This window comes from Bombus vosnesenskii, unplaced genomic scaffold (assembly GCF_011952255.1).
Source record: "Bombus vosnesenskii isolate JDL3184/JDL3185 unplaced genomic scaffold, Bvos_JDL3184-5_v1.1 scf7180000013289, whole genome shotgun sequence".
In the NCBI taxonomy this organism is placed as follows: domain Eukaryota; kingdom Metazoa; phylum Arthropoda; class Insecta; order Hymenoptera; family Apidae; genus Bombus; species Bombus vosnesenskii.
The window spans coordinates 954,167-978,233 of NW_022882942.1; the positions used below are offsets into that span (position 1 = coordinate 954,167).

General features: G+C 37.1%; 1 protein-coding gene across 1 annotated transcript in view; it reads right to left on the minus strand.

Moving 5' to 3' along the window:
• Nucleotides 1-23,503, minus strand: part of LOC117232516 (hemicentin-2-like) — a 208,386-nt gene extending 184,883 nt beyond the window's left edge. Inside the window, exons 1-2 of the mRNA XM_033491912.1 lie at nt 23,480-23,503; nt 22,710-22,934 (exon numbers count right to left, since the gene is read on the minus strand). The gene's annotated coding sequence lies outside the window, so the exon portion shown is untranslated. The remainder of the gene's footprint in view (nt 1-22,709; nt 22,935-23,479) is intronic.
• Between the last annotated feature and the right edge of the window lie 564 nt (nt 23,504-24,067).

Here is a 24,067-nt window from a genome sequence, read left to right on the forward strand (position 1 = left end):
ACATTCCTCTCAAGATCTTACCAGGGTCCTGCCATCTCATCGTGTATCTCTTCCGCTTCGAGGCATCGCTTCACGATAACCCACGGTGCCAGCAACTACGAGAAGTTTCATTTCAGGATTACGAACACTCTGCTCGCACTGCTAAAGCCCACGCTGGTCGGTCGATTCGCAGTCGGGAGACCTTGTATTACAAGACGAGACGAGCATCGTAATGAGGGATGAGAATTACAGGTCCGGGAGCTCGATGCGGTTCGCCACAAAGCTCTGTCCTGTCGTTGCGTTACTCTTCGACCGGCTACAATCATCGGCCGTTATCGAATACGAAAAATCTTTTACCCCGGCTGCGGACAAGTTCCTTTTCAACCTTTCTCATCTCCCGATCTTTTTACGTCTGACTTCGAACGTCGCGCTTTGATCTTCGTACTGGGGTCCGATAATGATTTTACTATGGAGTATTTTGTGAATAGAAAATGCAAATAAACGATACGGTAGCCTTTACAAGCATTTGGATGTCTAGGCCCTTTGGCGTGGCCCTCGACGAATTGACAAGTGACTAGTAAATTATAGGTTGCTTTTTTATAATTTTAATTTTACACCAAGTAGGGTAGCATTCGACGATTTTTGGTTTGTAAAATTCATCCGTAAAATTTCATTTGTTACAATTATATATTTGTATATATTTTTTATTAGCGATAACTGAAAAAAATGTAAAATCATAGAAAATACAAGTCGCCGCGTAAAATTTGGTGACCAATAACACGAGGAAAAATCCTGACGTATCGAGCCACTCAGAAGCTTACCTCCAACTTCGTTTCTCGAAAATTTTTAAATTTCAATCTCAGAATACGTTATTAGAGTTCAATTCTTCAAGAACTAAACGATCGACGTTTATGGAGATAATCGGATTAGCTTCTTAGTGGCTTATATCTAAGAGAATAATGGTAGGTACGTATCACAGATACGCATAAATCTCACGATCCTAAGCGAAAATGTTATTTCTCTGACAAAAATATTTCAGTAAATCCAGCGACCTCTGACGCTAGACCAGAAAGTACGTGCATAAAACAAAGTAACATAACGGCTGTAGTAAAGTGTCGCCTCGTCCAGATATGTATAATAAAAAAGTCTAAGCTATATTTAGGATAAGTATCGTCTAGCGTGCAACACGAAAGAAGCTCGTTGCTGAATTCGCAACAATTGTCCATAAGAGTGGTTGAAGATTATACAACTTCAAATGTCCTTCGTACGGTTGGCTTGATACGAAGCCATATTACAGAACGTTATGATCTTGCATAGTGGCATAGTCGTGGCACAAAAGATCGAAATGAACTTGACACTCGTGCAGCCTATGATAGATAATGGAGACGTGGCGAAACGTATAACCATGGCGTGAAGAGGAGTTCGTTCGCAAAGTGGTTATTTCGACTCCCTTTGTCGAGCCGACGCGACGACGTAAGAACAGAGAGATCGTTGATCGTGGCAGAAACTCATTCCACTCTGACATTTATCGTTTCACGATCGTTTACCGAATCGAAATGCTTCCCGAACCGCCCTCCGTAATAAACGCAGACCGCTTATATCGAGAATAATATGGAGTTTCGAAATGATCGAGCCGATTGGATAGTTAGATCCTTTTTTCTTCTATCTTTCGCTGCGATCGTCGTTCGTGCTTCGTATAATAAAATTATTAGACACGTCTAAAGTTAATCGAGATACCATAGCATTTTACTTGAAGCTGTTAGATGTTTTCTCGAAGTAAGATTTAACCTCTTGATCGTATGATATTATAGGATGATGAGGAATTTAGAATAAATAGTATAGAGAACAATCGTCTCTTTCTCCTGAAAGCTGCCTGTATTTTTGGAATTAGGTACAAAAATACATGCTTTCAATTTTTTATAAGAGATAAATACATGTTCATAATTGCGATACGCACGTTTTTAAAATGCTAAATACCAAATTCCAAGCCGCTAAAGAGACGGATGACGTTCAATCGACGTACTAACCATAAAACAAACAATTATACCAATACCTATAAGCCTATTTCCACTGGTTCGATGTAATAGGATCCGCAATCCCAAAATATCAATTATATATTCACAGGCTCGGATATATCCTCTCCCAATATATCCGACAATCTCTAAACATTGGAAACAAACACCGACGATGCAATCGTCTCATAAAATAAGAACAATCAGCAATTTTTTGGAAAAATTTTCAGGTTTACTTCAGGGAATATGTAGATAATAGTATCCCACAAAATTGTTTCCAGGTAATTTTTTTTTTATACTTTAAAAATGATAAAATTCCGCTGAAAGTTTTACGTGTGAAAAAATCAAGAAAATCAATATAAAAATTTGCCTAGTATATATACATGAATTTGAGTTGAATTCCCAACTGGACACAAACAAACAATTGGCGAAAGGTTATTTCACACGTGAAAATAAATCGAAAATGTACAATACAATTTTTCGCCCGAAGTTTCGTTTTCGAGAGGAGTGAATTTCAAGGGTTATTATGTGTACCGATTTAATTCCTAAGGAAAAAAGTTCAACCTTTATCTTCTACGTAACGAAGCCTTAAACGAAAAATCTTTACTCTACTTTCTCAAGTTATTTTCACAAGAAGAATAATCTCCTGTCAATTATCTATCGCTGTCAGTTATGATTAGATAAATTCTTATATATTCGACAGGTTATCAAACTCTCTTTTCTCTGAAACAAAACCTGCGACGTAATTTTATTATTGCTGACTTTCAGCTTATTTTAAGCCATAGAATCTCCTATATTTCACTCGTACTATGAATTTAAACCACAGTGTATCATAACGGAAACAGTGTCGATATAGTTTCCAAGGTGTGCGCCAAGTCGCTATTCTGTTCCCGTCTAATAGTCCGCGTTTGGTTGGCCAATCGATCCTACGAATTCATGCAGAGAACGTAGAGCATCGGCCCCATGCATTATTTGAAATGTCGAAACTACTTTCGCCGTATCGGTTTGAGTGCCAGGACTCGGCAAACGTCGTTACTGGCTGTCCCTGGTGTTCCCGTTTAATCCTACGCGGCCAGTTTCCTGAATCTCGTACGAACTTCTCCACTAACTTATGCATCGTTCGCTACGTTCCTATGTTACGACTGATGTGGTCGTTGCATTGTCGGAACGCATTACCGGTGTCGTATATCACTCGCTCTTTCACGACGCTCGTACGTATTGACGTTTGAGAAGTCGCAAACGGTATTACGCGTAACATAATTTCGTACATCGAGTCGGGATCTAAATGTCACACGGACATTGTGACATTACGGCGACGCGCGACGTCGAATGACAGTCCATGAGGTAGTCAAGATTTTTCTCTCCAGACAGTTTATATATGATATGACGATTAATTTTCACCTGCCGAAGGCTTTGTCATCGTTCGAACGTTTTATAGAAGAATTTTTTATAGAAGAAGAGAATTTGTAATGCTATGTAACAGAAAAGTCACTTTGCGCGTAATATTCGTTAAAAAAATGACGCTATTCGTGTAGCTTATAGAATGATAATTAAACTGTGAATATTTATGCAAATTTAGAATTTCGTGAAAATAACAAAATGTAGATATTAAGGGAGTAGAGCAGATTATTCATTTTTTGTTCTGCTTTTTACTTTGCGATTAATTTTCCATTTTGCGTTATTTTCAGTAATTTGCAGGCAACCGCATCATCATACCGACAAAACGTAGGATTTGCACAGCGTATCCCGAACAGCATGGCACGTTAGTACCTTGATATCCATGTTGATACGGTATTACATATTATTACGCGTGCGGAATCGCGTATGAGATGTTACGGTATAGAGAATAGCATAATTGAGATGCATTGCTTGCGGCGGACTTTAGAGAACGCGCAGCTGCGGCTTTCGCGTTATGCGAAATTTCCCGATGAAACTTTTTGACGGTAGGATTTAAGCCTATGCTTGATAGTTTTGCCGACGAGCAACTCCTTCTGGGAAGATTTATGCATCGTTCGCGAATATATCGACATCGTGCCTAATACGTCGTTGCGCTACCCAAATATATTACTCCCATCATACATCACTCTGCGATGGATATAGCGCACGGATGCATGCGCGTTGCCCGCACTTACGTACACATGAATATACGAGCCCTAATAACGCCGGAAAAATATGATCAATCTCGCTGATTTATCTGGCGTTCATTGAAAATTATTCCGCTATACAGCCGCATTGCATACTATTTGCTCGGTTACACGCTAAATATTTTCTATTGGGTCATCGATAATTTTACTCTCGCGCCAAACTCCGGAAGAGTGTTCGTAGCAAGCTGATCGAGCATTCGTTAAAATATTATTAGAATCGCCGTAGAAGCACCGATGACAAATTATTTTCGAGCCAATAACCGAGTCACGACAGAGACGGTTCGTTCGATCATAAGCTTAAGCGAGATCGCCTCGTTCGACATTCCTTCTAATTTATTCGGATCGCAACGTCATTTTTGCAGAACGGTTAAACATGTTTGATGCTACGTTCGTGACTGAACGTACTATGTTACATCAGATACACCGAAGATTTATCACCAACGAAGAGAATAGGGGAAAAAGCGCGAGCTTTCCTCCGGAACGGTTCCTTCGTTTCCTTCTGCCATTCGAAGCTTAAATCAAACTCCGTTCGTTTTCTTCTGCACAACAGAGATCGATCGATGGATAAATCGGCCAACCCATTCATACCCGTTTTCATTAACAATCATAATGTAGGTGAGCTTTATAAAAAGATGGAAGGTAACTGGCTTGGAGTCCGTTAAATCGATGAGATTGAGCATCGAACACGAAGAATAGTCGTTCAGGTAGCGATAAAAGTCTGTTTACTGCCCGGTTCTTTTGAACAGGACTTTAACTTTAATAAATCTGTCACGCAGGATAACAGTGTAAATACGACTGGATCGTAGACCTTCGGGAGAGTAACTCCCAGTCGTCGAACTTTCTCATTGTCATTCGCTGACTCCGTCAGTTCGTGCTCTTCAATCGATTTCATTGTATTGAGTATCGTACGTGCATTAATTGGGTATAACCGTAATATATGACTCGTGAAAGGTTTTCGAGTCTTCTTCGGAACAGATACCATCGTTCCTGGAATGACACTGACAGGGTAATTACCATTCAGAGTAAGAAGTTACGAAACGTGATGGTTTTTCCCTGTTGTTACTCTGGCCAGTTGCGAGTCTTCTCGTGATTTATTAAAACACACGTCACGCTTCTTTGGATATTTATATCTAATAATCTTCGATAACCTTCTGCTATTGGATAGAATACGCAGAATTTTACAATGTGTAACTAACGACAGCAAAATAGTATTTTCTCTAGCGATAATCTTTTGTTTTATGTAAGTTATACTTGATATAATTTTTCATTTCTAAATATTCCACACGTACGAGAGAATAGGTGCAGCAACTCGCTTTTCTTTGGTTACCGGGAGGATGCTTTAATGTGAAGCTGAATCTTTTTAAAAAATACACGAACGAACGAGTAAACGAGCATGCAGATATAACTTCCTACACTAGATCAATAGAATTCTATTCTGTCTGTGTCCCTTTAGGAACACCAGCCAAGTATCCGTAAACTACCTTCGTTATTTTTAGTAATCCAAGCGTATTGCTATCACATTTCTCGAAAAGAATTATCGATTTCGTCATTACATGTGCGGAGCGTATCTGCGATATTAAGATCGTAAAAATTTCCATCAAAATCGAGCCTCTTATTGATTTATTCGTTAATCTGTGGAAAACAGTCGTCTTTCCGAAAATATGTATCAAAGGTTGTCTTCGTAAATACAAAATTTAACAAATTTCACAAAATATATGATATGTAAAGATCACGTATTACATTAAAAAAGAAGTTTTATTATTTTTCCTAAATACTAGTTGAACAATGTTATCAATGAAATCTTAATTCTGTACAAGACATTACAAATTCGTTTCGATACTGTATGCATTTGCAATGTACCACGTATATACCCATAATTTGTCATATTAGAATTTCCTGTGTGAATTGATACTACTGAATACCATTAGCAGAGAATCGAAAATCAATCCCAAATTTGTAACATTCAACGGGATGGACATCACGGTATATAATTTCTGTTACACATTCGTACAACAGATGTGTTTTGGTGTGTTGCTAGATGTTATAAAATAATTTATACGAGAGTTGGATGGTAGAGATTTTAAAGTTATTATGATACAAGAGTGTATTTGAAGTAGGTGTATCTCGTAGTTGGAATAGTAATCTCTGTCGATTGGAATAACAATTTTTCGGCCGAGAACTTGAATTTCCGATTTGTAGTAATCAACAAAATATGAAATTACTATGATTTCTAAATTATGTTTAAAATATGGCTAATATTGTTTCGAAAATGATAATAAAGGATACACCGGTTAATAATACGATCTGACGAATAAATGTAAAAATATGATGAATTAGGTAACAAATTTCTCTCAAGAAATGATAAATTGAGTTACTCAAATATTCCTAGCGTTGATTTGCAACACGATCCGCATGTTACTTAAGAAAGTTGATAAATCACGATATAATTAATTTACACTATTTGTTTATGTTGAGATACTACAGATTCTTACATATATGTATACATATGTTTATGTTTTCTTTTTATTAATTATAACCAAGATATTAAGAAGGGGCAATAGATAATAGTCGATATTGGAATTAGCTTTTTTAAATTATATATTACTACATACCGTATATAGCAAAATATGTGCTGCTAATGAAGCGCTGAGTTTTGTATGTTATCGATGTTCTTGCTGATTATGCGTGATCGACATGCATATGTGAGTATATAGCGGCTCTACGTGTGCACTCTTGAAACTAAAATCGATATCACCGTATTAATGATAAAAGCTTCTCGATTTTAATTGCTTTAGTGGTGGAATTCGATCATTAGCTTACGGCAAAGTCAAAAACATCGGTTTTGACGTTTATTCTACTTCTGAACTAATGCCTTATCCGGATAGTAAATTGATACAAATTGGTGCAAAATGCTTGGACAGATGGGTAAGAATAATTAAATCACAACGCTATTAAATCACAATTACTAACACATTTTCGCAGATTAATTAACTTTTGTCAATAAGTCTTACCTGCTGTAATTAGAAATCAATAAATTCCTGAAATTATCTACAGCTATTTGCCGTTACCAATGCTGCAACTAATTGCTGTTAAAGACTTTACAATGATCGAACTTTGTTTAACTTATATGAAATCGATCAATGCTTGAATTTCCCTCGATATGATGGGTGGTTTAATTTCGGTAACGAAACAAATGAAAATTTTCGTCTGAAACATTGAAAGTTAAAAACTGACGACCTATACATAATCTATTCTCTGCGATATCGCTAAAAGTTTCATTGTTCAAATATATAATATGAGAATATTATTATACATAAACTTGGTTGAACAAGATAAACATAATTTTATGCCTGAAGTTTAAAAACATATTGAATTCAAAAGGCGCGTTTAAAAGCCGTATTTAAATATTCTACTAAATTGACGTTAACATTAATGATGAGTTTTGAATATCAATTAGAATGTTCCATATAGATCATCAATTTTAAATGAATCTGTCTCATTTTGCACAACGCTTTTGCATATTGTAGATTGCGCGACTGATATTCCGCATAACAATAAATTTATTCGTATAATTGATTCGCAATGAGAAACAAGAGCATTTAATTTTCAATTTTGCTGCATTTCCCCCCTAGTAATTTCAAAAAGAGGCCAAGAGAAATTTCGCTTGTTATCGTATTTTCTGCCCTTTAAAAATCGTTTCTCCATATGCTTACATATGGCGCGTGTGTGAATACGATATGCCGACCAACTTCGTTGGAGGCCTTAATTATTCGGATGGCTTCTTAATTTAATTGCATCAATTAGCATACTACTCCAACTGTGGTTTTGGCCAGGCTGAATCGTTCGTTCCTTCCTGCCTTGGTTTCAAGTTTGAAGCAACATTCTGCGAATCGCTATTCGCGTTACAACGACGGTGATTCTTTTACCATGTACTTTCCATTCTTATTTTCTTGTATAAAGAGTCACCATATTTCCTTCAAATTTATCAATATTAATAACTTTATTTATATACAATTGTACTCGGTACAATTTCTTTACATTCCTTAGCAAATATAATATTTATCTTTTTGTTTAACGTTAATATCTTGTATGGCGTACTGCGTAAGATAAAATCTATGTAGCAATACAACATTAAATCGAACAATTCGGTATAACACCTTTTGTTATTAATCTGATTCTCTATTTTTCTTCGAGATAATAAATATGATAGAGTGTAGCACAAAGCAAAGATTATAACGTAAAAATTTTCTAATATTTCTTTAATTATAAGCGAGCCACTGTTCACTGTATTTCAATCGGAACCCGGACAATCACGTAAATATAGAGAAATAGACGTCGTGCCGCGTGAGCCTGCATGCGTGCGGGCGCACGCAGACGAGCTCGTAGGTAAAATAAATTTCCGTGCGAGCGTAATTAAGCACTCGCTGCCGGGAATTACATTGGGATCGGCGAAAACAACTCTTCGAGCACGTCCACTCGAGCGCCGGTACCTCTCCGCATAATTAAGCCCTTAACATCCCTCTACTCTTGGCTGCCACTCAGCACGCGCGAAGGAATGCAGTTTCGTTTGGACGTTTCGTTTGGGCGTTTCATTGGTGAACATCGTAGACAAGGTGGACTCGTCCGTTCACGCGTATATTTTCTTTTTCCCCTCTTTTCGAACCAACTTTTTCGTTCGACAGCCTGGCTCGATTTTTTGTGCCCGAACCTGCCACTTCGTCTTTTTCTTCATAACCGCGAAAATGAGACGAGAAAAAATCGCTGCTGCGAGGAATTTCTGGCGAAGTAAAAAAAGAGCATACCAGTTCGAGGATTGTGTGTCATTACAGCCAGAGATATTGTATCGCCGAAAAACGAGTAGAGCGAGTGTCCTTCTTTTTCTTCGTTTGAAATCTGGTTCGGTAGCATCGAGTATAAAGGGGTCCACATTCCACACACGAACAATGCACTAATATGGACAGTTCGATGAAACGAAAATTAAAAGAATTTGTTGAAACGTTTCCGTATTATCCGTGAGTTTTCACCAGCAACCAATGTTGTCAATATCGACAACGATTGACAAAATCATTGATCGTGTGCAGGCCCCTTAAAGAGATCCTGGTGGTCTTGCTTCGTGTGTCCGATCCCATTCGACGTATCGACGTCGAAAGTAGGAGCCAATTAACGGGAGTAAACGTTGAATTAATTTCAAGATAGGCTGTTAGAATGTTCGTATCGTAATTTGAGCAGTTGCGACGTGGCATTTCCTCTAGTTCGTGTAACAAAGATTTCAGTTCAGTTTCCCCGGACTTGGTGAAACCACCGCGTTTAATCAAGTCGCGCGACATGAAACTCTTTATCGTTGCAGAGATAACTATCGGAGAGCGCCACTACATAACGAGTGTACACTGTCACGGTCTCTAATCTGTGATTTCGACGAAATCTTATCGTACAATTATCGGCGGGCGGAGAACGGTCACACTGTAATCTGCGACATCTTGTGAGACGTTCAATCAGAAAGCCTCGTAGACAGCGGTAAATAGAGTTACTCGCGACAAAAACGAACAAAGAAATTGAAATCGAAAGAGCGACATTTTCAAACAGCCGGAATACCGCGTCGTGGATTCGACATTAGATACTCCGTTTGCTGTGAAAGAAATTCGATCGGAAAATTGGTCGTACGATATGATATGGGACAAAAAAGAAATGCAAAGGATAATTAAGGAACACAAAGGGAGACGAAATTAATTCTTTCCAAAGATACAATAATCCTATCGTATTCCTTCATTCCTCATATTTCAAATTATATATATGCCAAAAATAATTCTTCACCTGTTCTTCTCGTGTTATCTTCTCTGCTACTCAAATAACCCTTAAACGTTCGAAGAACATTCGCAAGCGAAGGAAGAAATCGAATTAGCCGATTGGCTCGCTGAAGTTGTAATTCGAACATCGATGGTTCGGTTGCTGAGAGCATTAAATTGTATCGATTTAAGCAATTCACGTCATAACGATTTGTACCTGTCTAAAGAAATCAATATCCTGTAGCTTCTTAATTTGTATAAGTCACGATCAAATCTAGATCAGTTTATTTGAAATTATTATCGTCTGTTGTTATATGATTAAATCTCAAATAACGTAGCAAATAACGCGTTTCTATGCCTCTGTCAATTCCGGCCTATTCTATTTCTTTTAGACTGTTTAAATCATGAGCCAGATTCGGTCTAAGACGGTAAATACTTCACGGTGGTCCATGCTAACAAAGAGACGCAGTTAATTCGGCCGACTCTGTAGCAGTGAGGTTGTGAAAACAATTTATCGACGTATCAGCCTTTCCAGAATGTTGAAAGTAACAGCGACAATAGTATCGATCACGAAAGTATTGTTTATTGCATATCGTCTACGAAAATAGCCCATTAGAGTATATAAAGTTAATGTACAAGGAGAATACACATATAAAAAAATAAGAGTTAATAAAAATACAATGAAATGCGGCATAGTGACTCTTTGATTGTAGAAGAAGATTCAGAGAATATATATATCAATTGCGAAAAGTGGGTTATCAATGTTAATGGCCATGCGATCTATGCCGGTACGGTAAGCAAACTCAGTGTTATGTTATGCGGTTTGACATAGAAAATTTCATGGTACCGCACATTTCTCTACGGACTGAAACATTAATTTTCAAACTGTTGACCATTATACACTTTACGTACAAATAATAGGATGTCATGAAGCTTCCTTCCACGTTTCAGTGATGTGAGGCTAAGATCAATAGCCGTGGCAGGCGATAGAAATGGAATCGTCACAATCTCTCGCAGTCAGACGTAAAAATTTATATTAAACTCTCTTCGATATCGGAAGATAAAGAAAGCCATATTTTTTTTAGCAGAAATGGGAAATAGAAAACTATTGGGAGGACTAGATTCGAGGATTAACGGGAAAAGTATGTTTTACAGATTTATACTATTTTATAGAAAAAGTTGTATTTGCGTTTACAAATTTTAGTAACGAAACGTAAATATATATATATATTTGTTTAAGACAAAATAATTTTATAGGATTCTATGTAAATTGGGACTCCTTAAATTTTGGATTCGTGAAAGAAAAAAGATATTTAGAAATTAAAGTCTTAATTCCAAGCTTTAAGAACGCCGTAAAACCTTACTATGAGATTAAGATTATGTTAATTATTTTAAGCACTATTTTATGTATTTTGTTGGTCATAACTGGAACTGAAAATTTGAAGAAATTTACATCTGGTGGTTTACTTCGAAGAACTTGCCAAGTTGGTAAATACGAGCACACTAACTCGTGGATTTAACTTTGGATTAAGGTTTTAATACTTGATTTGTTCCGGGAAAATAAGAAGTTGAAAAATAAAGTTAAGTAAGTACATAGAAATTAAAGTTAGTTCATCTCACTAGAGATTAAAAAGAAGTTTTACGTGTAAAATTAAGAATTTATTATTAAAGACAACTAAATTCTTATAGGAATAATAAATTACGAATTGTATCATTCGAGTATGTGACTTGTGTCCAGCTTCGCAAAAATCAACTCACTTACTTTTACGAGCTTATTTATCGCGAACAGATGGTAGAAATTTTAAGGTAATTTGTAAAAAATGTTTATAACGACGTTACTTTGCCCTGCTTTCGCATTTATGGACGTTATTTTTTTATACGTGGGGAAATCCTCATTGATACCCCCACGCTCTTAGAAGGGGCGGGGTAGTGTCGGATTATACCGACTAGAACCCCACGGTGGACCGCTCGACGCTCAGCTGGGATGCCCCGGGACCTCTTTCGAATTACTGCCGGAGAAAAAAAAAGCTTCTCGTCCGCATACGAAACCAAATAGCAGAAATCATTTCGAGGATATACCATCGCTGTTCGAAGACTTGCGCGGACTGAATTGGTTTCCTTTTGTTTCTTCTGCATTTTGCAAATGCACGTTCGCGGAAAGGAATGATCGGGACACGACTATGGGCGCCAGGATTTGAAAGCCCCGGGTCTCGAACGTTCGTAACCAAAGGCGCTAACCACTGCGCTGCCGTCGTCCAACGCATTTATAGACTGTCGTGCAACTTATACAAGAATGAAATCCCTATAACTCAATTTAGCTACAACTATATATAATATAAGAACGAATTCCTGTAATTAATACATGACTACCATCATTGATCTCCAGCAACGTGTACTTTGAATTACGTCTGTTGAAAACAATTGAAATGAACTAGCATCTAAAATAGCGACGCTTTTTTAACTCAAATAACGACAAATCAGTTAGGAAATCTCGATTAGGCTTGGCTGTTACGAGCGAGCTAGTTTCAGTCGACGATCAAACCAAAGAGAATTCGTCGCGATAGGTATATAACGTTATCGATGACAAAGAGATATCAATCACGAAGATACACGCTGATTCCTGGATCCTCGGGAATCTCGCGAACAGGCGATGGATTGGATATTCAGGTGACCGCGTTCAAAGCTATCGATTACAATCAACGCACGGATCGATCTGGGAGCGAAATTCACACCGCGTGCGAAAACCAGTCCTCATACGATATCTTGATGATTATTGGCAAGAAAAAATTCCATGGATGGTAGCAACAGGGGCCGATGATTGCGGCTATTTTCCTTGTGGCGCGACGCGGTGTTTGGCCATGGAATACGAGAGGAGAAAACTGTATATGTGTGTGAGTTGGAGAGAAAGAGAGAAAGAGAGAGAGAAAGAGAGAGAGAGAGAATAAGGCAATAATATACGAGAGAGGGAAACAAAAGTAACTTGGGAAAATCGAAACCAGAGAAAAGAGGGAATGGTCATTTTAACGATTGTTACAATTTTTTGATAAAAAGGCTGTTTCAAAGAACAAATTGTAATATGAAACATGGTAAACAAATCTGTATCGAATAAAGAATGAACATCGCTGTAACTTTTTCAAGCAACGCGATATACAGAGTGTTTGAAAAATTGTGTCGAAATATTTTAATTAAGAAGAAGGACAACAGTATATGCTTGCGAGATTAGATCCGAATTTTTTGAAGCAGAAGCATCTGTATAGAGGTGAGACGATAGCGAGAGAGAAAAAAATACGATCATGAACTATGAAAATTAATATATACTTAAAGAGAAATATATGCTCAGCCTATGATCCGCGTATTTGGTTCAAGCTCGTTGAGAATTGACATTCTCTGCTCTCTGCGTTACTCTACGTGCATACGTATCAGATTTTTCCCGCGAGGAACTCACAGGACCGTCCGAAATGTTCAGTGAAACGTTCGGTCAGGTATTGGACGAGGTATATTTTCCCGGTGATCGCGATTAGATCGGACGGATTGATATTTGTGAAAAATCGCGAAAGTTATTTTGCGACGTACTGCGCGCCGGTTGATTGATTAACTGTATTGTATTTCTTTGCCTCAGCTGTTTGTACAACGGGTACAATTTTCATTGAATTTGCATCGCACGAGTGTAAACAATACGTTGCACGGTTTTTTGAACGCTTCGATTTTTAGTTGTAACAATGGAAAATACGTGTGGGATTTTGTTCTTCTATTGTGTAAGAAATATTTTGTTCTCCTTCGTCGATCGTTTGTGAATATAATATGTGATGATATATCCTATCTTTCTTTAGACTCTCTAGAGTGTTGGCATTTCATTTTGGAAAAAAATACGTAATTTACGATTTTGATCGCAGTGAAACTGGAAAAATAATAGTAAATAGACAGAATGTCTCCGAATACAGAATTATCGAATAAAAATGATCGAAGAATAAAAGGAAAGACATTTGTTAAATAAAGCCTGTAGAGTGTAAACGATTAGCTTGTACTAAAGTTAAGACAATAATTATAGAATTAAAATTAGGAGCAAAGAATTTTGCTGGATTTGATTATATGCTTGGAAATTTGGTAATCAATTTAGTAAGCGTAATTTGTACCATTACTTATCGATAAGTAGCTCAAAAATATACGGTAAAGTTGTAAACTCGTCCATTAAGGTCTAAGTACACGTGTCGCAAAATTTACTTCACGTATAGCGTAATTACATGAAAAACATGCCACACAGAGAAATATATTGACAGGAATAAATATACGGTTGAGGCCAGAATCATTATCTAATACACGCGATATGTTGCGAAATTATGATCGATCATGCGTCATTAGGAACTTCACACGAGATTCGACAAGTAGTTCAGTCCAACATTTCATGCCTTTGATAAATATTTATACTTTAAAAAATTAGATTAGGAAACTATACAAAGTTTAAAAATTGAAGAGCAAAGGTAGGGTCTGTGATAAGGAAACTTTCGAAATGTTAGGTTATATAACTTTATCGTTTGTTACATAAAATAAAAATTATAACTTCCATACTAATTACGTGTTTTCGAACGTTTCCTTCTCGCGCTATGCTAATTAAATTATCTAGAATATTTACTCAACCCTTTCTACGAACTATGTCTTTCGATACGTTTCGACATCGGTGCGATATTTGAAGCATTAAGTCTTGTTTTAAATAACAAACGAATAATACTTTTATAAATGAATAATACAAAAATAACTTCGAGAACTATAACACACATTCTCGCTGAGATAACGCAGTAAAATAAATTGATAACAATTTTTCAAATAATTTAACAGGAACAGTGTCACAATTCAAAATAGCGCTCTTTCTTAATACTAAGTAACAACACGTCATTAAAGACGCTAAAAATTGCGAAAAGAGAAGAATTGTTTCAGTTCTATACAATTTTCCAATTTGCTACAATTCTATAATTTCAAACCACTTTTCTTAATTTCCTTTTTCAAACTACTTCTAGCAAAGCATAGGTGTCCGTAGGTTCGTAAGTGTTAAAATACAAGTTTTTGGATCAAAATTCTTCGCTTTAATCATCCATATATTATAGATTCTCTGATTATTAGGCGCTTCGTCCTTTCCGATCCCATACTTTTCCGTGTCTAATTATCTAGTCTCATCTCGACTGCTTCGATTTTTAACGATCACGCGGCGGATTCAAGAACTTCGCTATAATAATGATAAGGAAAAAGGAGCAAAATACACAAAGAAAGGGTGAAAGGCGGTTCTATCTGTCGTGCTATCGGTAGAAACGATTATCGAACGAAAATGTGTGTGCGGCGTCGGAGAGTTTGGCCAGGACAAAGAAGCAATCGGTGCGTCAAGCAACCGATTAGTTTGCCAGTCAGGTATGTATTTATATTGTTAGTCAGCTCGTAACTGTCTACCTGCGGAATCGTTTCACGCTAGCCGACCTGTCTGGTTGGTCTGACGCGTCTCATAATGCAGGACGGAACATCGATACGCTTCCTTACGACCTGTTCGATATGTTTCTTTTGGCCGAACGCGTAAAATCGGGACCTGACAAAATAACGCAGTGTTATTATCTCGCCGCACAGGTTTTTCAGGTCTTTTAATGGTCTTTTACCTCTTCAGTGCGGTAACGTGTTACTTTTGCTTTACAGAGAGGGTAAAGTTGATTAAAATTGCGCCCTCAAGCTTCATATTGGATTCATTTTGTAACCGGCACGAGAAACTTATAGCGAAATGAATATAAACGTGTTATAAAAGAAAGGTGTTTCAACATTTTATATTCGAACGAAACAATGCGATAATTGACGTAAAAATAAAATAATTCTTGCCGCCATAATGTAATTCTAAACATTCCATAGTCACTTAATGTTTTATTCTAAATCGAATCGTGTATTTCCGTAATACCTGATTAATACTACGCACTACTATCTACTATGTACTAAGTTAATGTTATGAACGAAACATCGTTATGAACGTTATCATCGATTTTGACGTTTAAAGTAAAACCGACCGGACATTTTACTAACTTTCACATAGATAATTTGGAAACAATTATGCATCTAACAACATTTTGATGAGCACGAGCCTAAAAATTGCAGTTTGTCGCAAGCTTGTCACAACAGCGTGACAATACATGCCGCTTTAATCGAACGATCAGTAATTCAATATTTACATATATCCTGTATTTATGGTACGTACGTAGTTGCGTTAACGTGATTAAATGCCGAGGTCTCTTTAGCCTGTTACATCCTTCTGGTGAATGGGAACGGAATTTTATTACTGTGCTCGTAGAATGTGGTCACGCTGTTGTGTAACACGTAATTGCGGTAGTAGCGTAAAGCGTGTAAATTTAAGAGCCTATAATTATGTTGGTAACGATAACACGTGTCTATAAAGTGTTTCGAAATTGGAATCTTTGTATCCTAAGAAGGACATAACTATATTATAAACTGTAATTTACTAGACATAAAGAAAATTCTACGCATGATAATTTTAGAAAATGTTAGAAGCCAAATACCAATATGGTCTTAAGGAAGCTGAAAATATTTCATTTACGTTTTGAATATCATATAATTAAAGTGATGGTGTAAAATATGGTGATATGGAAAGCTATGATCGTACATTATACATATCTATATGTATGTATTACCTGTATTTACGTAGGAAATTATTTGTATCATTATTCCTTCTCTTAATGAAACGAGGCAACATAACCGAGATAATTGAACGTTACAGAAATTTATTTCTTCATAACGAATTCAATTGAAAATAAAATATTCATATAATACCATAGAAATCGAAAATAATTGATTTGATCTTCGAAACATGACATTAACGTCATCAATATCTTACTTTTAAGGATTCACATATATAATGACAATGTAACAATAATTGTAGGAACTGAATATCTTATTCTCAAAACCTACAGTCACGACTTGTAACGGTGTCCATATGTAACGGTATACGTAAAAAATGAGTAAACGTATCATTTGAATAATCAGCTACAGCGAAGATTAACATTTGATTAGAAGATTTAACTGTAACCACAGAATAAAGGAAAAGAGGGATTAAATTAAATGGCGTAAGCCGGAAACTGGCTATAAACGTAACTGTTACAACACGACGATCAATGACGACTGCTACGACGCGTCCAAGTGGTTGCAGCTGTCACAACAACCAGACAATGAAAAAAAGTGTTCCTGTCTCTTTAATAAGCTCCATGTTACATGCGATACGGCGCGACGTCGCTTCTACTATCTTTTTCAGATTTGTATCGCCGATTAAGATAAATGCAAACATGTTTTTCACTGTCAGAGAACAACACAAGGGTATTAAATTTTGGTACGTACTTAAAACAATGGAAGATTTAGAAAATAAATGTATTAGATCTCGTATTTTCTCAGAAACTGTGAAAAAAATTCCAATTGCCAATTATTCGATGCGTAATACGAACGTGGTTGTTGTACGTATTTAAATATAAGTACATTCCTACTCCTAAAAGTCTTAAAACGCCTATTCTTGATAAACTTTCAGTATTTCGTGTAGATCGTAAATTTGTAATTGCATTTAATATATTTTTCGCCGTATAAAGCATCAAGCTGAGTGATCTTTCAATCATTCATTGCCCACTTTTGAAGGAAATATAGGCAGTAACTGTTCTAAGGTTTTCAAAAGAGGGTGTACATCTTAAAAAAATGTTAATGCTTAAAAATCGCCCAAAATATTTTCCAACAGACATCATTTACTCTAGAAATTTCCAAATAATGTAAAGTATAAAACGACGTAAAATATTTATTGTAACAAAGCCTACTGTTTCAGTTTAAAAATGTTCATCGTATAATTTTTATTTAGAAGAAAATTACTTGTATTTAAGAGATCCGTGCTAAAAAAAACCGTCTGAAATATTTTCCGAAATGCACACATTACCTTGGAATTTCGTAAACGATGTAAAGTGCGAAACCATGTAAAATATTCACTTGCACGTTTCCATGTTTAAGAAGAAAGCTCGAAGTTAATCTTTACGTGAACTTTACAAGCGCGATAACGTATTCTTTCAACACACGTCTCACAAACTCTTCGCCAGGTACATTCATCGTCCTGCAACTTAACACTTATTTATACTATTTTTTACGCGGTGGCTATTCGCACTTCAAATGGAGCCAAATACGAAAGGTGGGCCGCGTGAGAAAGTCCCGTGGCGCGCTCTTGATTGTCTTTTTTCGTTTAAATAAACAGTACGTCTCTGGTCTACCTTTCGTCCATCCACCGGCTTCCTTTATTCCACGGTCCTTCTCTCGGACCAGCCACGGTGAATAATGGCTGCTCCAACCTTTAGCGAGAGGAAGCCTCACGCTGAGTGCACGACGACGACTTGCACGCGTTTTTTATTCTAAGGACGCCAACTGCAGCCAACTGCGATATTGTTTTTAAGAGCAGCTGAGAGTATTGCATTCGAATATAACGGGCAGCGGAGTACGCGTTCGCACTCATGGTGTTGCTTCCGTGATGTTCACGCGAAATTTAAATTGGTACGCGTTACGATGGTTAATTAAAGTTTAATTAAAAGTTCATTAGGCTCGATATGAAGTGCCAACTGTGGGCAAAATTTATCGGGCCATTCGGCAACGACTCAGTTTCGTAATGGCTTCAGAATTACTTGCGGTCATGACTGCGCTTATTTCGATACAATTTTCTCCGTTCATTAAAGCTTTCTAATTAAAACAAACCTAACGCGATAATGTCTATGGATCGTTGAAGAACAAGACATCCTCGAAGAAATTGGAACGATCACATTCGTCCCGTGTAGTCTTCGAAGAACGGTCCCACGGCTTCCTCTTTCGTTTCCTCCCTAATTCAACAGAAGTCTAAACTCGCTTCCTCCGACGGATAGACGTTCCAGCTTTCCATCTTGGCACGCCATATCAGGACTGCATTAGACTAATGATCATGATGCATTAATATTCCGGCTGCTTTTCTGTGATGCATCATTCAAGCGTACTCCTTCAATCTATCTTGCTCCATTAATTACTTCGGCTTTTTGTGCCTGCGTATTCCAGTCGGCAGTTCCACTCTTTGGGAAAATAATTTCCTTCCTCACGTCATCGTCCCCAAGCGGCGACTGCTTTAATTGCCGCACACTCCAGGACTCAACGCTACGAAATCTACTTGCTCGTTTCCCCGGTGGACTCGAATGCTCCTCCCATTATACCCTAATGGCATAATAATCTGTATATCCCGCGATATGGTTTCCAATTTCAAGCGCTGATGCAGTCGGGGCGCAGCGTGTATAGTGTATACGTATAACAGCTGGCTTTCTGGGCCGCCGGTGAGTTACGATTGCCACCAAGTAATGGCTACGTGGATGTTTCGCTGGTTTGTGCAACTCTACTGCGTATTCCCCAAACCAGATTTTCTCCCGCCAAACCGGCCCGTTCAAGATCGTTTCTCAATCCAGCCGAGGAAAATGTAATTTTGTATTTTCCTTGAGAGGATTTTAAACGAATGCCGCGGTTAATGGGACCTCCCATAGTCGCTCGATACCACCGATTCGATTGCTCGAAATGCGCCGCTGCCTGATTGAATTTAAGTATTCGATATATTCGCGCTTTCACGTTTGCTTCATTTGTCACGCGATTTGTATTGCGAACAAAATGCGAATAGTACATTTGCTTCCATTCAATTTATCTATCTACTATATTATAAATCCTTTTTACAAGCGAGATTTTAAAACTATTTTCTTTGTCTTTATTTCGTACGTTTTACGATATTTAACATTAACGACGAATGTATCGATATAGTCTTTTTAAGCACCGTAACAGTCTTCCAATGGCGTTATACGAAACCATACTGTATTTTCATAAGTTTAAGACACTTGTATAAATAAACGCCATCCCTCTCAAAAGTCCCATTCGTTCGAACAAATTCACAGTACCAGTTTTAAAATACACGTTTGCACGATTTTTCATTTCTCGACCAGAAGCTTTACTAACAAGGAATTCTTTGAATATTAGATACTCATCGAATCGCGAACAAGTTTTATGACTCATTATGAGAAACACTCTTCATCGGTAAAACAAAGAGCAGCCGAAATTTACGGATATGTCTTTCGATTGTACATGACATTTACGGGTCTCGTATAGCGACACAAGGGGCCACTTATTTTTCGAAGGGTGCTTCGCTAATGAGACATCCAAACGGGAACCTGTGTTACGTGATCGTGAACACTTCTACGGCTCGTAAACGTCCGGCGGTTTTACGCGGCGAAGCGTGTCAGCGTCGCCGTCATGGTAAATTTGCAACAAATAGAAACTGTGCGGCCGTGAGTGTATGCATGCCTCACAACTAGAAGGTTTCTTCAATAATGCACGCTTGTCGTCGAACATATAGGGCTGTAGAGTAAGGTCCGACATGGTCGACATTGTTTTATCTTTCAACAACGTGTTCGTGATAATGCGCCTGCATGTAGATATTCGTGATAAAGGGTGTACTTGCAAATATTGTTCTTTTCGTGGACGTGTCAAAAATTCATCGCACGTCTCTTATTATACTTGGCGAGCTATATTACATTTGTCGATTTTTCGTCGTTCCATAAAAATGCTAGCAATTGAAATTTTTCTCTGATATTTACAACGCGGGAATTTGAAAACTCACCGATATAGAAAACGCTTTTTCCGCTTAATATCGACGCTGAGGATGGTTAAACAAGGAAGCCGCCGCCAGCTTTCGATTCTCGATTGTCACTCTAACTGGCACAAATTGACACTGGTACGGGAAATAATTAAACGCTCGTTTCGCTCGGCCCGCGCTCTGTAGGGAAACAAGTTAAAATAAATCACCGAAATGTCGTTCGTTGTCGTGTGACTCGGCGCATCGACCCGCTGATCTGTGGACACGGTCCCGCAACTTCGAAACAACAATCGTTAATCGACCTTAAATTCGGATCGTAAATTATTTTTTATTCCATGAGCACTCGATGAAAATGAATCAAGCGTTTCATGGTTCTACGTGTTTGTATAATCCAATGGAGCTGTTAGTAGTTCATGTAATAACATGTATTTACTTAATTGAATCGTGCGTATCGTTGTGAATACTTTTTATGCTCTATTGAACACCATTTACAGAACATTAATTAATTTCTTTGAACACAGAAAAATGAAACAGTCGGAATCGACACGGACCTGAAAATCGATCAATTTCGAAATGGGCAGTACTCTAATCTTTTTGTTTTATGAACTTTTCATGATCGGTAAAACGACAGTAGTCGTTAAAAATTCACGCAAAACTTTGGAATTGGAATTTGATGCCGAAAGTTTACAGTCAAATTTTAGAAAGTCGTTCTTCGAAATTATAACCTGCGAATACTGCGTAGGAAATAAATTCTCAAGAAGTTATTAATACAGTTGTTGAATGAATTTCAAAAAGTAGCAAAATTACTTTCGCCAAGACTGTATATTTGATAATTACATTAAGATATTAATTTATACTCTGAAAAAGTTTTCTAAAAAATGCATCACCTAGGTATGTCACAAACTACTGGACGATAATGCGAAAACAGTGTGGTAATTAAATACGGTAATTAATCATAACGTAAATGAGCTCGACGCATCTTTGCACCTTTGCTTATCTCGTTAAGTTGTCAAAGAAATGTACAGCACAGTCACGTTTCTGAGGAAACTAATGTTGTGTGTCCAACACGTTAATCGTTGGTCTTTGTTAATGAATTATTACCCTACACTTCGCGTACAAGCCAAGTACCGGTACGACAGCCAGTCAGCCAGTCAGTCACTGCAGTTAATCGCGACGTTGACGAAGAACGAGTGGCTAAGTGCGACACGAGAATTTTTATGTTGCTCCTCGAGCAAGCGTTAACCTCGCCAGCCGATTTCTATCATTGTACATGTCCGGCTGTACGGACGGAAGCAGGGAAACACGTGTATTCATATTACGAAAGCGATAACGCGCCTTTTATACGTAACAAACGAAAAAATTCCCACCTTTATCACGACCATTCTATTCAGCTAACAAATGGAAGTGTTATTTACGCTGTTTTTCTTTTAATCGGTGATAGGCAAAAAGCAACTATTGTATTCTTGCATTTTGCATCGATATTAAACTATATTTGATTACAAAAGGAAAGTGTAAGCTATTGTTGAACGATATAAAGTAAAATAAAATATTGCGAGGGAAGTAAATAAAACGAATTAATCTTAATTGTTAGAAAGATAGCATAAAGTTATGTAAAACAGTTGTATAATTAAATAAATTTGATTTAAAAGTAAAACATACCGATATAATAATATATCTCTGTTATTAATTTCTATCAAGACATAATGTAACATATATGTTCCTTTCATTTCCACGAATAAATTCTATTATGCAAAACCCTATTAATTTCACAATTCTATCTCATAAAGAAGTACGTGGCAAATGCGTTACTGTATCAAACGAGGAATTAATTACTACGAACATGGCACGAAGTTTGTTCGCAGCACAGAAATCATCAGCTTGTCGATTAAATATTCAGGATCAGTTTCGACAAGTTTGAATTTTCTATTCACTAGTGGCAAACCACGGAACTCGTGACGGGAGTACAGGTATACTCGCATACAGAGTACTTACGTTCCTAAGTGCGACAGATATTATCAGCCGCGAGAACGACTGTGTTTCTGGTCGTCGAAGGGACCCGCGAAAACGACGAGATTATTCAGTAAAAGTTCGCCGCCACTGTCTTATCATTCGTGTTCAAAACTTGTTCATGCTTTCCACTTACCGGAACGTGATGAGAAATCGGGATGGGAGATCTTGGCTGTGTGTGTTCTCAGAGCTGGTTCCTGAGCTGGAGACGTTTCTTACACCGGTGACAACCCACCTGCCCTCTGTAGATCGCGCAACATCTGCGCTGGATTCACGTGTGTTCGAGATATGTTCGCGGTTATGACATCATTTATTCGAAAAACGGAATTTATACGGTACAAAAACTTCACGTTGCAAGTTCCTGCAAGGAAACAGACACGATTTACTTAAGTAACTTTTTCCACGAATAACTCGATCAAACGAATCGAATCTCGTTATTATCGAGTATCGAAAAGAGAAACCGTAAAGGAACGGTAAAGAGGCACGTACAGGATCGATAATATTATCGATATCCCCACCACTTAACACCAGTGGTACGTGGATTGCATAATATATAAATTCTTGTCGATATTTAACCTCAGTTCTTTAATATCGATCACACACGATTGATAATATCGTCAATGTCATTAAACATATATCGTCATTAAATATTGACGGTTATTATTGCTAGATATTCGAGATATTACTGATCGTGTGCACACTCGAAAAGAAAATAATCGATTTTTTACACGATACAAAAAGTTTTTTGTCGTCAGTTAAGTGATTGGTTTAAAGTGTATTAAAATGTATTAAACATGTGACGAGTTGTCTCTTATGTATATGTTAACGCTTGTTATAATATATACATAGTAGTTAATATATTGTTTGTGATTTTAAATGAGTAACAATAAAAATATAGTTACTTACGACTTGAAGTCAACTCCCCATGGTTTAGCAGCAACGACACTAGCGACCCTGGTGGAAGTTGTTATTACAATTCGGTTATATTTGGGCGGTACAGTAAATGTGTTTTCGCGTTTCCAAAGGATTTATTTACCAACATTTGAACTTTCGATACATATTTGATCCCGGTTGTTTATATTACATTTCGTGTTACGAACGAGTTATATGTTATAAAAACAGTATTTTGACATACATACATCGTCCAAAACAATTAAATAATCGTTACTACGAACAGTTTTATTACACGAAAAAGGTTAACAGAAACGAAGAACTCTTGTGGACTTCAATACATTATTTGTGCGATGCTGCCATAAAAACAATCATGGAAGCAAGGTATGTAAGAAACAAGTAAGTGACATAGTGAACGATTCACTAATTATTTTAAGCAGTGCACTTACATGATTTTCAACAAATAACTGACTTGTATAGTAACAATACAATACGTCATATGACATATAATTCAAATAACTCTATTTTAATGATAATTGTTAATTCATGAAATTTGAAATTGATTTCACTGCCTGGTTATGTATAATGCAAATCTTTCGTTTA